The sequence below is a fragment of the Pipra filicauda genome, unplaced genomic scaffold, assembly GCF_003945595.2.
Source record: "Pipra filicauda isolate LSUMZ 115617 unplaced genomic scaffold, ASM394559v2 scaffold59_size3379749_pilon, whole genome shotgun sequence".
Classification (NCBI taxonomy): domain Eukaryota; kingdom Metazoa; phylum Chordata; class Aves; order Passeriformes; family Pipridae; genus Pipra; species Pipra filicauda.
Genome location: NW_024104753.1, coordinates 2,717,130 through 2,732,242, shown reverse-complemented (window position 1 = coordinate 2,732,242; position 15,113 = coordinate 2,717,130). Strand labels below are relative to the sequence as shown.

The window sequence follows — 15,113 nt, the reverse complement described above, 5'->3', positions numbered from 1 at the left end:
ATTGGATGAAGTCTTACATTGCTGTAATAATCAATGGTGATATAAAATCAATTAGAAGTTGGTCTGGCATTATGAAACCGAGATTCTGGGTCAGATTCTAGGTATGAAGTAATCAAAGTGCTTAACCTTCTACACTGTAAGAGGTTTAGGGGTTACTTTTCACACAAAAGCATGATTATACTTGTAATCACGTAGTACTCTAACAGTGGTATAACTACTTTTGACACAACTCAAATCAAATTATCATTCAAAGTCTTAATTGTTAAGATGAGTAACTGGAAAAAGGTGAATGACCTCTTAGTTCCTCCTGATAATCCAATACTTCATTTTTTGCTGACGTGACTGATATCACAATAATGGGTTTGCTCTGATTTGTCACATCAGTTCCTGTTGGATGTGTCAGATGCCCTTCGAAATGGGCAACACCTTTGGGCAAGTAGAATGTAAATCTGACTTTTAAGCTCATGCTAACTGGGGGGAAAAAAAGGGGTTAGGAAATGTACTTCTAAAAGAAAATGTGAATCACAGTAGTGATGGTAGTGATTTGAATATATTTCGTTACAGGTTTAATGAAAGTTGTTTTACATATGCAGCCTATTGTCCATCTTCCACTCATTTTGTTGACACATTCCTACTTAATACCTACTAAAAATTGTTTAATAAAATTCTGATTCTGCTGAAATTACTGCCAAAATACCAACTAATTTCAATGGGCCGAATGTTCATACAGACAGAGAGGAAAGACAGTTACTCTAATAGATCCTCCTGTTTCGACTACAAGGGGTGATTTTCTGCTCTTTTTTGCTACCTATCAATACACTGATATGTTAAAAATCCCTAAACACAAAAAAATCCCAAACAGTAAATTAAAACAAGAACTACAAAACCCAAACAAATAAAAACCTCATAACTTGTCCAGAAAGATACACTTTACAGCAGAACTTGGATGACTCTTACAAAAATCCTCTTGAATAGAATCATAGAATCACAGAATGGTTTGAGTTGGAAGGGAACTTAAAGTGCATCTTATTCCAACATCCCTGCTGTGGGTAGGGACACCTTCCACTAGGCCACATTGCTCAGAGCTCCATCCAGCCTGGCCTTGAACACTTCCAGGGATGGGGCATCCACATCTTCTCTGGGCAATCTGTGCCAGTGCCTCGCTACCCTCATAGTAAATAGTATAGACCATACGTGTTTAAAAAGACTACACAGAACACAATTGTTCCATAAAGGTGAGAATTTCCTCTTTGCTTTGAACTTTGCTTTGATGCTGTTGGCATCTATCACATTTAGATCCTTATCCTCTGAGAAGACCTGATCCAGAGTGGCTGAGCCACAATGATAGTAATTTTCTAAATTTTATTTCCCTTTCTCTCTCTTTTGTTTAATTCTAGTTCTATTTTGCTTCAGCACAGATGTATGTGGGGGGAAAAAAAAGAATGAAAGGAGTCTTCTTAATGCTGTTTAGGTGATATGATTAGAAAAGTAAATTTCTATAATTGCTAGAGAGAAGTTTTCCTAAGCAGTAATTCATGTGACGTCAGTTGGAAGGCATGAATACCCACTTGGATGTTTACATTTTAATTAGATACTTTATACTCCTTTACTGAAACACCTGGAAAAGAAAATTCATTGTGCCCTACAGTAACTAATATATTTGAGCCTGGATTACTGCAGGGAATATGCCATAAAGTTGGTATTGCTTGGAGCGTATTTTTGGCAGGGAAGCTGGTAAGTTTGTATGTAAGGAAAACTATCTGCATTACTTGGGTATCTTTCTCCCTCAGGCTTTTTCTTTTCCTCACATTCAAATCTGTTGCATCTGCTTATATCATTCCAAAGCCAGTTCAAAGCCAAGATTTTGAGTTTTTTTCTTGGCTCTCCCTCCAATCTGTTTAACCATTTATTAAGTGTCTATCACAGCAGTCTCTTTCTTACCCTGTACACGTATTAGGAATCATTAGCTTTGTCACTAGAGCATAAGCATCCACGTGGAAGAGCTCTGTAATGCACACAAGGTGCAGTCTATTGGCATTACATCATATGCCCTGTTATATTACCAAAACAATTAAGTTATCTGAGTATCAACACTGCATGTACACATCACATCATTTTTAAATCAAAGCACTTAGCAGCAAAGAAATGAATAATTAAGAACACATAAAACTTATGCTGCCCACGCAGTAAGTACATTATTCTTATCAAGTCTTTTACCCTACTAGACTATAAGCTCTCCAGTGAAGGAAGATTTTTGCTGTTGCTGTTCCATCCTTGTCTGGTATCTAACATAAGAGGACCCTTTCTGCTCTATAGCAAAAGTGGGGGAGAGCAAAGAAGATTCCTTCTCTTAAAAATAAGATGTACATAAATCTTGTAATTTTATTTCTATTCTAAGCTGATCATTATTCAGCCCTTAATAATTTCTGACAATAGCTGCTTGGGCATTGTCTAACTTTGATGTTTTGCTACCTGAGAAAAAATTTCTCCGATAGAAACTGCACTGAGACCATAGACACCAAGAACTTGTGAGATATTAGAGCAATATTACGCACACTGTGAAGTGTTAACCACAAGATGGTTTGGATTGTCCTGTAAAATGAGCATACCAAAGTGGTCACTACCCTAAATGAGCCTCCTGACTGGGAATGAGTGGTTAGCCCAGGGAAGAAAAGAAACTCTTCTCTGCCGCAGCAGGATGTCATACATTGCTTTGTGCAGTTGGTCTCATTCAGTTCATGACTTCTGCCACCAGCATTTCAGCTTTCTTCTTCCATGCTTCATCTCTCAGACCATCTGCATAGCAAGGTGACTTCCGAGTCTGAAGCCATAGCAGCCTGAATTTTGACACAGCCATATCCAAAGTCATGTATCAGTCCTGGCTATGCTCCAAGACACTTGTACTAAAGAGGCCTCCATCTTCGCTGCACAATCTGTGACGAGCCTGACTGGCACACCTGCTTTCAGCCTGTTGTTGGGGAAACTTGCACCATGCGATTTTAGTGTGTTACTGCCATGAAAACCTTCTTCTAGGCTTATGTTACTGCCTACTTCTCAGATCCTGAGATTTCAAAGTCTGTCTTCCATTTCACAAAATGTTGTAAATGCTTGGCATTAGGTTTTGTCATATGTGTGTAAGTATGCATGTGTACACATATATATATATATATAAAAAATTTTTCCTTAGCTAACAAAAAGAAGCTCAGTAGAAAAAGAAGACACTTTAGAATGTACTTTAAACACCTTGGGAGGTGACAGTAAATACCTTGGGAAGGCTGTGAGGAATTGTATGTATAATTTAGAAAAAAATTAAAAATGCATTTATACAAAATAATTAAAAATAGATAATATGTATATTTGCATATGTATGTTGAGGAATGCATGAACTGGCATCAACCTTTCACCCAACAAAGGACATGGGGACCTGTGGGGTGTTCAGGTCAATGGTTGGAGTGTGACAGCCAGAGTGCCTCCTCAATGGTTAGACAGGAAAGTTTTCTTAACATAATAAAGACAATTTTAAAAATAAGCTCAGCCTTTTAGTTCTCGTAGTTCCTTTACTTTAAGATTAGGCAGAAAATGCATGGGCTAGCATTTCCATCTGTTCAACCTTCCATACTCTCTTCCATTTCCACAGCTGTAATTTGTTTTCTCATGCCATGCAGGTATTTGGAAAAGGCATGCACATAAATGCATCGTATAAATATTGATGAACTGAAGAGTCATGCCGTATTGTTTTTAAGATTCACCTTACCTACCTCTTTTCTTTCTTGATCATTAATGAACTTCCTCTAAGTCTACCTTTATGTTTTTTGTCAATAACTAAACTGTTTCCAACAATCAACAAGTAGTAGATTCTTTTCATTTGCGCTTTACATGAATTATTAGTAATGAAAATTTCCTTTCTCAATGTAATATATCAATACTTTTTTTCAAAAATAACTCTGCTCCACTCCTGTAGAAATGTTTTTTCTACAATGCTGAAGACTGTTTGTTGTCCTGGAATGTTTGTTTAATATTTCATGAACTGTGGTGATAATAAGCATTCAATTTCTGGAATTTTTTTGTTTGCTGAGATTTACAAAAGGTCAATTCTACCTCTTCTCCTTGAGAGAATCTAACATGTGAATTCTTATCCCACTTGCTTCACAATCATCTCTGTGCAGATAAAAGGTCTGGTTCTGTTCTCATGCTCCTACTTGACTGTTCCTCACAAAACTGTGCTGCTTTATTTTGCTCTATTACATTCACAATAGCAACTTACTGAATCTGGAGGACCTCAAGTCATATTGCAGTGCTTGGGAGAGGTCTATAAACACTTCAAGAGTTGATGATCAAGCTATTGCTGCTAGTGCAATTGAGGCACTACACTTAAGGTTGCCCAGAGAAGCTATGGATGCCCCATCCCTGGAAGTGTTCAAAGCCAGTTTGATGGAGCTCTGAGCAACCTGGTCTGGTGGAAGGTGTCCCTGCCCATGGCAGGGGGGTTGGAACAAGATGCTCTTTAATGTTCCTTCCAACCCAGGCCATTCTGTGATTCTATTGATTCTGTGATTAAATCCAGGGAGAAAGAAGGAGGGAAAGAAGTTATCTAAAGAGGAAGATGGTCTCACAGGTTACATACACACAGATCTGGAGTCACACAGGGATCTGACTCTATGTGTGTAACCTCGATCATTTCTTAATCTCTCTGTCCCAATGTCCTCACCTGCAGAATAAGATTAATAATATTTACCAGCCAGTGGTAGTGGATCACCAATCCGCCAGAATACGTGCAATCAAATATAATTTCTGTCTATTTGAGGTGGAGGGGACATTAGTGATTCTTCAGGCTCTCATGACCTGATCCCTATTTTCAGTTGGGGCTGTCAGAAGCCACTTGGCAAATTCCCAGGCGGGATAACATGCCCCTCTTGAAGGGTGATGACAATTTGCGATAGGAATAGCTCTCCCGATATTCCATCGTCTGCCCAGCGCGCGGTTTTTTGCCCGATGTGTATTTTGGATGCCCCAGGCACACCTCGGCCGGACTGGGTGCCGCTGTCCGCGGTGCTGAAGCTCCGGAGCGCCGCAACTTTCCCTCCAAGCCCGTCCGTGCTCCCACTCGGGCACGTTTCCCGGGAGCGCGGCCTCTAATTAAACTAACTCCTCCCTTCGGCTGCAGGAGCCCGTAGGAAAGGGGGCCTTCCTCTCGCTCTCCATCCGCTCCCCTTCTTCCCTCCCCCCCAACCTTTAACAGAGCAAGTGAGCTTGCTCCGCCTGGACTGTGCAAACTACTGACCGCGCACCCTGGGGGCTTTAATTCCCTCGGGATCTGCCCCCCCGCCTTTCCCCGACAAACTTCGGGCGCGACTCCCGCATCTCCCGGGACCGCGTTTCGGGGCTCCCGCCGCCCAGGTAAGAGCCGGGGGGGCAGGGGCTGAGAGGGGCTGGGGTTCAGCCCCCGCACAGCCCACCCTGGGGCCGGGGGAGGGCGCGGCGGAGCATCCGCCTCCAGCCCCGCATCCCCCCGGGCGCGGCGGTGCCGGGCCCCCGCACCGCCCCTCCGGCGCCGGGTGCTCCCCAGCAGGTGCCTCTCGCCGGGTAACTTCCACAAGTTTTGCCGGGGCTGGGTGTGGGGAAGTGGGGGAGGTTCGGGGGAGCTCCGGGGCGGGGGCGCGGAGCCCAAGGGCGGCGGGGATAACACCTGGTGCAAAGCTGCGCTGTTGCTTCCAGTTAGGCTCGTTCTGGGCATCCCTGAGAATCTCGATGCCAAAGCTAAGGAAGCAATCAGTAATGTGCTGGCGTGAAGAACGAGCATCGGAGGTTTGCTTGTTCATCCTCTTTTACCTACAATTTAATGCCCAAAAATGCCAACTATTTCAAATTCTAGATAACTGAATACAAAGCAGTTTAGCTCATAAAAAGGTATTAGAGTGTAGTATGTAAATTGGAAATTACAGACTTCCATCATTAATTTGGAACTGGCATAATACATTAAATTCTGTAAATTTTAATAGAAAGAAAAAAGTTAGGGAAGCCAAATAGTTGTAATTAGCTTTGGGAGAAGTAATACAAATAAAAAGGAGCGTGATGGCACTTCAGTACCAGCATGGTGCACCAATGAGAACTCAAACTGATAAATTTGGCTGTTCTCTGCAGTCAACACAGAAGGAGGGCTTTTTTTTTTTTTTGGTAGTTCTCCTAAGTTTGGATAAGAGGAAATATGTCCATTGCATATATATATGTATAGATAAAGAATTTATGGTCAAGAAGGAATACTAATACTCAAGATGGGTCCTTACACAGGACTTTAGGATTGCCAAAAGAGTTTCTAACTTCGTTGTTAAAAATCTTAGATCAAGAATAGCCAGGATACCATCTGTAAATCCAGGGAAATAACTATCCTTCTGGCAAAATATATGGCTTGTTATTTTAAGTTGTTGAAATTGGGTCACTTATTTCAGACTCAACCTACAATAAATATACTTCACGAATTAAAATACTTGTGGAAAATCAACCGTATTTTATTCTAAATGTTATGGAAATTAATAGTGGGAATTGATTGTGCAGTTGCGTGTTACTTATTACATTTCAGGTACTTCATTGCAGCTGGTACATGTTTCACTATTTCTCTGGCATTCTTCATACAGCTGGATATAGCAAGTATGTAGGTGGTTGCTTTTGGTCATTACACAAAGTGCAAGCCAGAAGAACAGAGACAAAATTTTTAAAAGGATTAATTCACTTGTCTTGTGTCTCATGCTGGGCGGTGAGAAGTAGGCATACTCTACTGTAGTTCAAATCTGGTGCAAGTAGGAGGTGTTCACCTGCATTTTCCCATCCAAGACTCCATCAACAACGTCAGTCAGCAAAATGAGAGTGATTAATGTAGGCACAAGATGTTCATAAGGGTATGGCTATAACTAACAGTTACAGTGTACATTCAGTTGTGGATCTTGGTAATGTTAATAACCCATGTACCACTGAAGAAAACTCAAAACCACAGATATTCTTTTTAGTTAATATGTAGAAATTGTGTGTAAATGTGTGTCTTTCCTCTCTTAAATGACCTTTACCTATATGCAGAGCACTGCCATGTGAGCTATGTGTTGCTAAAGCCACTGATAGATTACATATGGTGTGCTGTTTCTATGAGTCATTATGAATGCCAGTTGCACATTTTATTCTGGCTTCAGAATAAATTAAAAAATATCTGTTCTGATGTCAAGTAGAGCTCTCGAAATCAACAGAGAAAAAGACACTGAGGGTTCCTTTATTCCAAAATTCCTAAATTAAGTAGCTCATAAACACTAGAATAATTATTAAAAAAATAACCCCAATCCTATGTCCACTCTTATAGAAATGGTAAGGAAAAGAAACAAATTCATGGATGACAACCACATCTCAATATGTTTTTACTACAATTCAGTAGGTTTAATATTTCTGATGTTTTTGTGCAGGTTCAAGGACTAGGTAGGCACTATTACCTTCCTTTGTCCCTCCTTGACTCCTTGGTTGTGCTAAAATTAAGTTTCCCAACTGCGAGACGTCACCAGGCATTTTCACAAGTAGCAATTGAAATTGCCTAGCACGCCTACAAAGCTGGAAGTCAAGTCATCTATTTAAAGAGTGTTTTGAAGTAGTACTTTTCTTTGTTGGCTATCTGAGTGATGGAGAAACAGTTTATCTGACATGAATTCCCTTGGACCATTTGGGTTTTTCTGTGGAATAACTGATCTTAATGAATGTGGGGAATTGGCATTAGATTAAATCTTTATCCGTGGTTCAGCTCATTGAAAAAAACTTAGGAGTGCCTTCAGCACAAGGGCTTTGTCTTTCAGCATTGGATGTAGAGAACCTGTTACAGAGTCATCTAAACGTCATAAGGAACAACAAATGACCACTTATGAAGTCTCTACTGATGAAATAGTTGGTGAGGAGACAACAGTCTGCACCTTTGGAGGAATAAATCCCTGGAGCCCAAATACTTGTTTATTTGAGTATCACAGCCTCAATATTTAATTAGTCTCTGATATTGTCCTAGTGCGTGTTTAGCTTAATATGACGGAGAGAAAAGTCTTTGCAGAAAGCAAAATAGTTGTAGCCTTTATGAAAGAGAGAAACAAGCAATGTGGAGATGAGGAGAGGAGATGAGGTAGGAGTCACAACTGGAGATGAGGCAGGAGTCACCCATACTGGACAACACAGAAAAGCATAACTTGACATCAGGGGTTAAACTTAGGTGGAAAAATAATGTCAGTCTTTGTCCAAAAAAACCCCTCAGTCAAGGTGTCAAAATGAGATATTGCTTTTATTACACTGTACTGATGCTCAGGTATTGATTTTTCTTTTATCTGCTGGTCTACTTCTCAATCAGCAGAATTTCTTCATCACCTTTACCTGGCACCTCACAGCTTTGTGAGATTTGCTTGGGAGTCATGACTGGGCCTCTGGAAGGTAGCATGACCTTGGCTATGGGAAAAACAATATTAAATACTATGGTGATGCTCACAGTGTAATGTTTCCTCTTTTTCTAACTGTTTTAAGCCATGATTTGAAAATAGTTTTACGTTTTTTCTTTAGGATAGCTTCGGAATCTTGAATCTCGGGGCCTCCAACAATGCTAGTTTTTCTTTTAAAGATAAGACAAATGCCCCACAGCAATAAATCAAACAAATGGCCGCAGAAACATTTCCTTTCCTGTGCACTCTGTAAACAAGAAATTTCTGTCACAAAAGCACACCAGCTAGAGCCTAGAATCAGGGACATAAAATATTGGAGGAACGATAGATTTAAGGTGACACATCCTCGGCAAGCTTGGTCAGAATAAACACCTCCTCAAGTCACAGACAGTGTGTTTGCTCTCAAAGCTAGATGTTTCTAGCTTCTGGGGATCTGGTCTTTAAAATCACTAGGTACAACATGGTTATGCATCAGAAAGTTATTCAAAGAATTACTTGAGGATTTTAAAATTTACTGACTATCATGCTTTTTATCCTATTGAAGCCTAGACAGCTAAACTCGAGAGTTCCCTTAAAAGAGATGTAAGCATAATTCCAATAAATATTAAAAACTGCTAGACTACTCTTTTTGGTTAATTATGCACTCTCTGAATATATGAAGGTATGATTACTGGTACGGGTGGAACATTAACAATCTGATTCCCCTGGGACTTGTGCCTACTTGGATTTTACATACTCAATGTAACAGGAAAAAAAACCCTAACCAACTGTTTCTATCTCTGTTGGTACTCCCACTCAACAAATTAGGTGATTTTTTTATTTTTTCCATTATTCACAGTTATTCTGCCCTCATTTGTTGTCTTCAAGCCCATCAAAATTATTTTGGGTTAGGAGAGGGGATTTACAAGAATAATTGTACCAGTATTCCTTGTCAGTTTTAATAATGTAAACATATATAGTAGGAAATAAACACCACCATAATGTAATAACTTACTAAATCATGATCAGATCTCTTAGCTATACTATGTGTGCCTCACTGGAATGTATTCAGTAGATCAGGGACTAAACTTGCTGTCAGGCATATTTGGAAACCCTGAGCATATCAAAGAGCAGAACTGTGACTTATTCATTTTTTGGTGGTTAGGGGAGGTGGCAGTCTTTGACAAACCTACTCAGACTTTACCATGCTGCTTGTGTGCACCTGAGCTAATCCACAAACCAGCCCTCTCCCATTCCTTAGCTGCTCTCCATTAAGACTTGCAAGTCTGTTGACTGCTGCAAGAGACTGAATAATTGATTTCTGCAGCCGTGCTCCCGTGCTGGGGAAGATGTAAGTGTAGTTCTGCTTCTGTGCTCCCTTGAGAACACAGGACTGCACAGGTTCCCGAGCAAGGTCCAGCACAATTTTACCATTCCCTTATGTGTGTGACGCATCCAGATATTTCTGAATGGTTTACAGTCATTAAATATACATTATGACACTCACGCAGATAGTCATTATACCCACTCTTCTGATGGAAGTAGGGATTTTTTTCCCCTTATTTTTTCTTGTTGAGACAGAGCAAAGGGCACACTCTGAAAATTCCCCTACTAAATCCCAACCCTGAAGAGAGGAAGTTAGGGTTAGAACTTGTTTGCTGGGCCATAGTGTCTGCCTTCATCTTCCTAGGCAGCAGGTTAAAATGTGTTGGCACAAGCACACTTGCACTGAAACATCTTTAATTTGCTTTGGTCACATCAGGGGGCTTGGAAGCCCTTGTTCCAGCCTCACCAGAACAAAAGGCACTGGTCTGGTGTCTGTATGCTGATTTTCCTCCTCCTATCCCCTTAAAAAAAAGTGAAGAGGTGCTATAGCCAAAGTGATTGAAGTCCAAGAAGGAAACAAACACTGACGTGTAATACACTTCTGATATATGTTAGAGACAAACCAGACCACAGCAGCATGTCCAGGTTCTGAGAGGCAGGCAGATGATACACATCATCTTTAATTCTTCCTTTTACAGAAATTGAATTATCTATCTCCTATAAAAGAGAATAGATAAATTATCCTAAAATTATCTTTCTCCTTGAAAGTGTAACACAAGAAAACACATCTTAAACCTCAGCATTTTCTAATGTAAGTGTAGGGTAGGGACAAGAAATCAGAATAATGGATGCTTTGGAAAAGTGCTTGTGTTTAAACAGTGCATTTTGTTCCTACTCCTCTTTCTCTGCTCTTTGTTTGTTGTGAACCCTCATCTTAGAGACGAGTATTTCTCACATTTTTTTCCCTAACCTTTCAGTATTTTTCTCCATATTGTTTGAGATCAAAATAGTTATCATCTGAATTTAATTTAGTACACCTTTCTCTGTGTGATGGGCTGCTATTTCAGAGGGTACAATGCCACTATTAATCATCATAAAGAAAATGCATGAAAAGAGTCCAAAATATGTGTCAAGCACTTCAGTGTGATGGATGCACAATAGATGGCACCATTATTATCACTCAGCAACTTGAAAACTTTTGATCCTCACATTTTCTCCCTTTCAAACATCATTAACTTGTTCATGAGATCCAATACTTTGTGAAAAATATATTACTCTTCTACTCACTTTTTCCTCATCCTTCATGCTGTATTGACAGAATCAGTTACCTGAAATTTCTTAATGCATTGTAAGTTTATTTCTCAGTGTATGAAATTGCAAAGAAAACCAAAACAAATGGGTTTATGGAACAAAGTCAATTATATTGATTTAAATGTGTTAATGCAAAAGCAGAGTGTATGAATGATTGTAATTAGGAAACTTACTTATTTGTCACCGTTTTATTTACTCCTTGGATTAGTTCTTTTTTGTGAAAATAAACTAAAATACCGGTGTTGACTGTGGCTGATAGTCTTCTTCTTTTAGAATTGCTAGAAAAGTTATACAAATCTGGTGAGATAGACCTCTGCAGATAGCCTACAGATATTCCCTGAGGAGATCATTCACATGACCTGGTCTAACCATAACCTTCGTGAGACTGTATGTGGGGATGTGTTTTTGAATGTGGAAATTGAGAATTATAAATAAATGGGGCTTCAAGCAAGAATTCTGCAAGTTTGGTGTAGTTGGCTATTTCAAACTTGTTCACAGACTGTTGCTATTGCGCAATATGTTTTATATATGTGTATATATATATATTTGAAAGGGTTTATTTGGTTTGGGACAAAAATAAAGAAGGGAATTAAGTCAGATGTTCACACTTCATTATGCTGCATTTCATTTTCTTGCATGAAAGAACATACATGATTTAAGAGGGGTTTTTTTGTTTGCGTTTTGTTGTTGTTGTTTTTTATTTATGAGATCTTTGATATTTCATAATTTTTCTAAAGCATTTGTTTAAGGAGAAATCCTTACCTAGGAAACTTGGTTTCTGAGATGGAATTCTCCTGCTGTTCTGTGAAAGTATTGAAATTGTGAAAGCTAAAGGCTGCAACACCAGAAGACAAACAACCAAATTTGATTTTTATTTGGTCATTTGTGAAGTAAAGAGTATTTTTGAGTGGTGGCTGGAAGCAGAACTGCTTTCAACCACTAGGTATAGTTGCCACAGCTCTTCTGCTCTCTATCATGATACAGTCAATCCCTGTGTCAGAGTCTATCATCTGAACAACTGTATGAGAAATCTTAAAAGCTTAAGTCATCCAATAATTAAACTTCCTATAGCAAAGGAAGTTTCTTTTTCATTTTGGAAAAAAAACTTTTCCAGTCTTAATGAAATTGCCATGAAGTTCCATAGTGTTTCATAAAAGTGAAATTCATAAGTTTCAATACAAAAAGAATGGCATAAACTATCTTTCTAAAGGCCCAGCTTAAAACACATTTGCCTTCATTCAGGAACCATTAATTCACAGCTCCAGTATGTCTCTAGGTAATTTTTATTTCTTTTAGCAGTATACATGATGTTTTCTTTATAACATTAATCTGATGTTAAAAGAATTCAGTCTTAAAAATATTACAACTCTTACATTTTTCACTTTAATCAGAGAGTATGGAAGAATCAATAGTTACTTAAACTTTGAAAGTTTCTGAGAGCAAACCTGATTATAAGTTAGTGACTTAATGATTTAGTACGTTACTGGATAATCAATAATTCTAGCTGAGGTTCTGTATCACTGAATCTCTTTTGGAAAGTTTGTAATTACACCACAGAAGTTTCTGGCAGACATGCTTAACTGAAGAAGTCATAATCAACGACACAGACAGTGGGATTGAGCACACCCTCAGAAAATTGCAGATGACACCAAGCTGAGGGGTGCAGTTGACACACCTGAAGGACAGGATGCCATCCAGAGGGACTTGGACAATCTGGAGAAGTGGGCCCATGGGAATCTCATGAGGTTCAGCAAGGCCACGTCCAAGGTGCTGCACCTGGGTCAGAGCAACCTTGTTACCAATCCAGGCTGGGAGGTGAACAGATCCAGAGCAGCCCTGCTGAGAAGGACTTGGGGGTGCTGGTGGGTGAGAGGCTGGACGTGACCCAGCCATGTGCACTGGGAGCCCAGAAACCCCCTGTGTCCTGGGCTGCATCCAAAGCAGTGTGGGCAGCAGGGGAGGGAGGGGATTCTGCCCCTCTGCTCTGCTCTGGTGAGACCCCACCTGCAGTGCTGCCTCCAGCTCTGGGGTCCCCAGCACAGGAAGGACATGGACCTGTTGGAGCGAGTCCAGAGGAGGCCACCAAGATGATCAGAGGGCTGGAGCCCCTCTCCTGTGAGGAAAGGCTGAGAAAATTGGGATTGTTCAGCCTGGAAAAGAGAAGGCACTGGGGAGGCCTAATTGCAGCCTTCCAGTACCTGAAGGGAGCCTACAGGAAAGGTGGAGGGTGGCTTTTGCCAAGAGTATGTAATGACAGGACAGGGGGAAATGGCTTCAAACTGAAGGAGAGTAGGTTTGGATGGGATATTAAGAAATTCTGTACTGTGTTGATGGCGAGGCACCAGAACAGGTCGCCCAGAGAAGTGTTCAAGGCCAGGTTGGACGTGGGGCTCTGAGCCACCTGGCCTAGTGACAGGTGTCCCTGCCTGAGGCAGGTCCCATCCAACCCAAACCCTTCTAAAGTTCCATGTTCTGATGTCACAAGAAGCTGTGTTCCAGCAATGGATTTGGTATCCAAGCCGAGCCACATTTGTCTCCAGACTGAGGGGTGTCCTGGGTTATCTGTTCTGTTGTGGCCCAGCGATGGCAGCACTGGAAGCGTCTGGTGTGGTATGGATCTTGTTATGCTGCTCTCGTACAGCTTCTGAATTTAAATAGAACAATTTTTATCATCACACTGTGTAAACAATCCTGATACTGCAGGGAAGTCCTCACCAGATAGTATCTGGTTCCACAGATGGCCCTCTGAGGGATCTTGTATTTTTAATGTCTTTGGTAATGCACTAACAGAAATGAGGTTGAAAAATACAGTCTTTGTAACAGGCAAAGTAAGACATCAGTGATAAATTCAATTATTTTAAATGCATCAGACCAGGTTCTGATTTCAGTTACTTGGCTATAAACAGGCCTGCTGGTACCATAGTTTTTTGTGCATGTAAGAAGGTCAGGATCTTGTTTCAGGGATGTAAAATGCATCCAGATTAGACTTTATGATGTGTATTAGCAAAACTTTGTCCTTGGCATTTCCTTAGACATCAGCATTCAAAATATTTTACAGGATGTTTTGTGAGTTTGATGATTTTTTTTGTCAGTTTTTTGGGGCTTGATTTTTTCACTCTCTTTTTTTTTTTTTTTCATGACTATATAACTCCAAGCATTTCATGTACCTGCTAAAACTCCTGTATCAGATGTCCATTTCAGAGAGATTCAGCTGATACGTGAGGCTGGTTGAATTAGCAATGGTTGGAGAAGACATATATCCCTTTCCACTGCCTATACCACATATTTCATAGGTGCTGTATGGAAAGGAAAACTGTACTTTAAATATAGAGTTAAGTGGCTAAATTGTACTTCATCTGCAGTAGTAACTTTCACTTTTATGAGGCAAGTGACATTCTGATGATTTGCCAGAAAGCTGGTATATTTTTACCTATCATTTACCAAAAACTTACTGAGTGTATGCTTGCACAAGCTAAAATTGTTTGGTTTTTTTTAAATTAAACTTTGTAAATAAACTTGTAAATTACTTATATTAAGAAAGATACATCTACATGGTTGATATACTCAGTCACTCAAAAAAGACAGAAGTCCATAAAATAATTCAGGCAGTTACAGAAAGAAAGCAAAATAGTTATGTTATTGCCACCCCCAAATCAAATTCTCCTAAGCCTATGGATTTTAATGGATTGTGCCATTGAGATGGCAACAAATCTCTGGTAATGCAGCTGAGAGCCTCCAAGCTTTTCATGCCAACACTAATTCAGCAAAAGTCTCATCTAAAGCAAACTTCAAACTTTGTTACAATCCTTTATATGACAGATTTATCTGTGTTCGCTGATTTCCTGCCAACTGACTGCACCTGGTTCACTCTAAATTAGTTACAGTTAATTGTCAATAAATGTGAAGAAGGTCCCCTTGCTATTTTCTCTTGGCTGTGAAGTTGGTGAGTCTAGTAGCTATTTTACAGCTAGAGTATTGTTTAATACATAAGTTTAGAGGGGAAAAAAGAGTAAAATTAATAGTGGTAGTGATTCATTTGGGGTTTTTTTCCTA

The 15,113-nt window shown here is 39.9% G+C and overlaps 1 protein-coding gene across 1 annotated transcript in view; it reads left to right on the top strand.

The window, feature by feature from the left end:
* Positions 1-5,252: 5,252 nt before the first annotated feature.
* Positions 5,253-15,113, top strand: part of ROBO2 (roundabout guidance receptor 2) — a 1,069,237-nt gene continuing 1,059,376 nt past the window's right edge. Inside the window, exon 1 of the mRNA XM_039387910.1 lies at positions 5,253-5,397. The gene's annotated coding sequence lies outside the window, so the exon portion shown is untranslated. The remainder of the gene's footprint in view (positions 5,398-15,113) is intronic.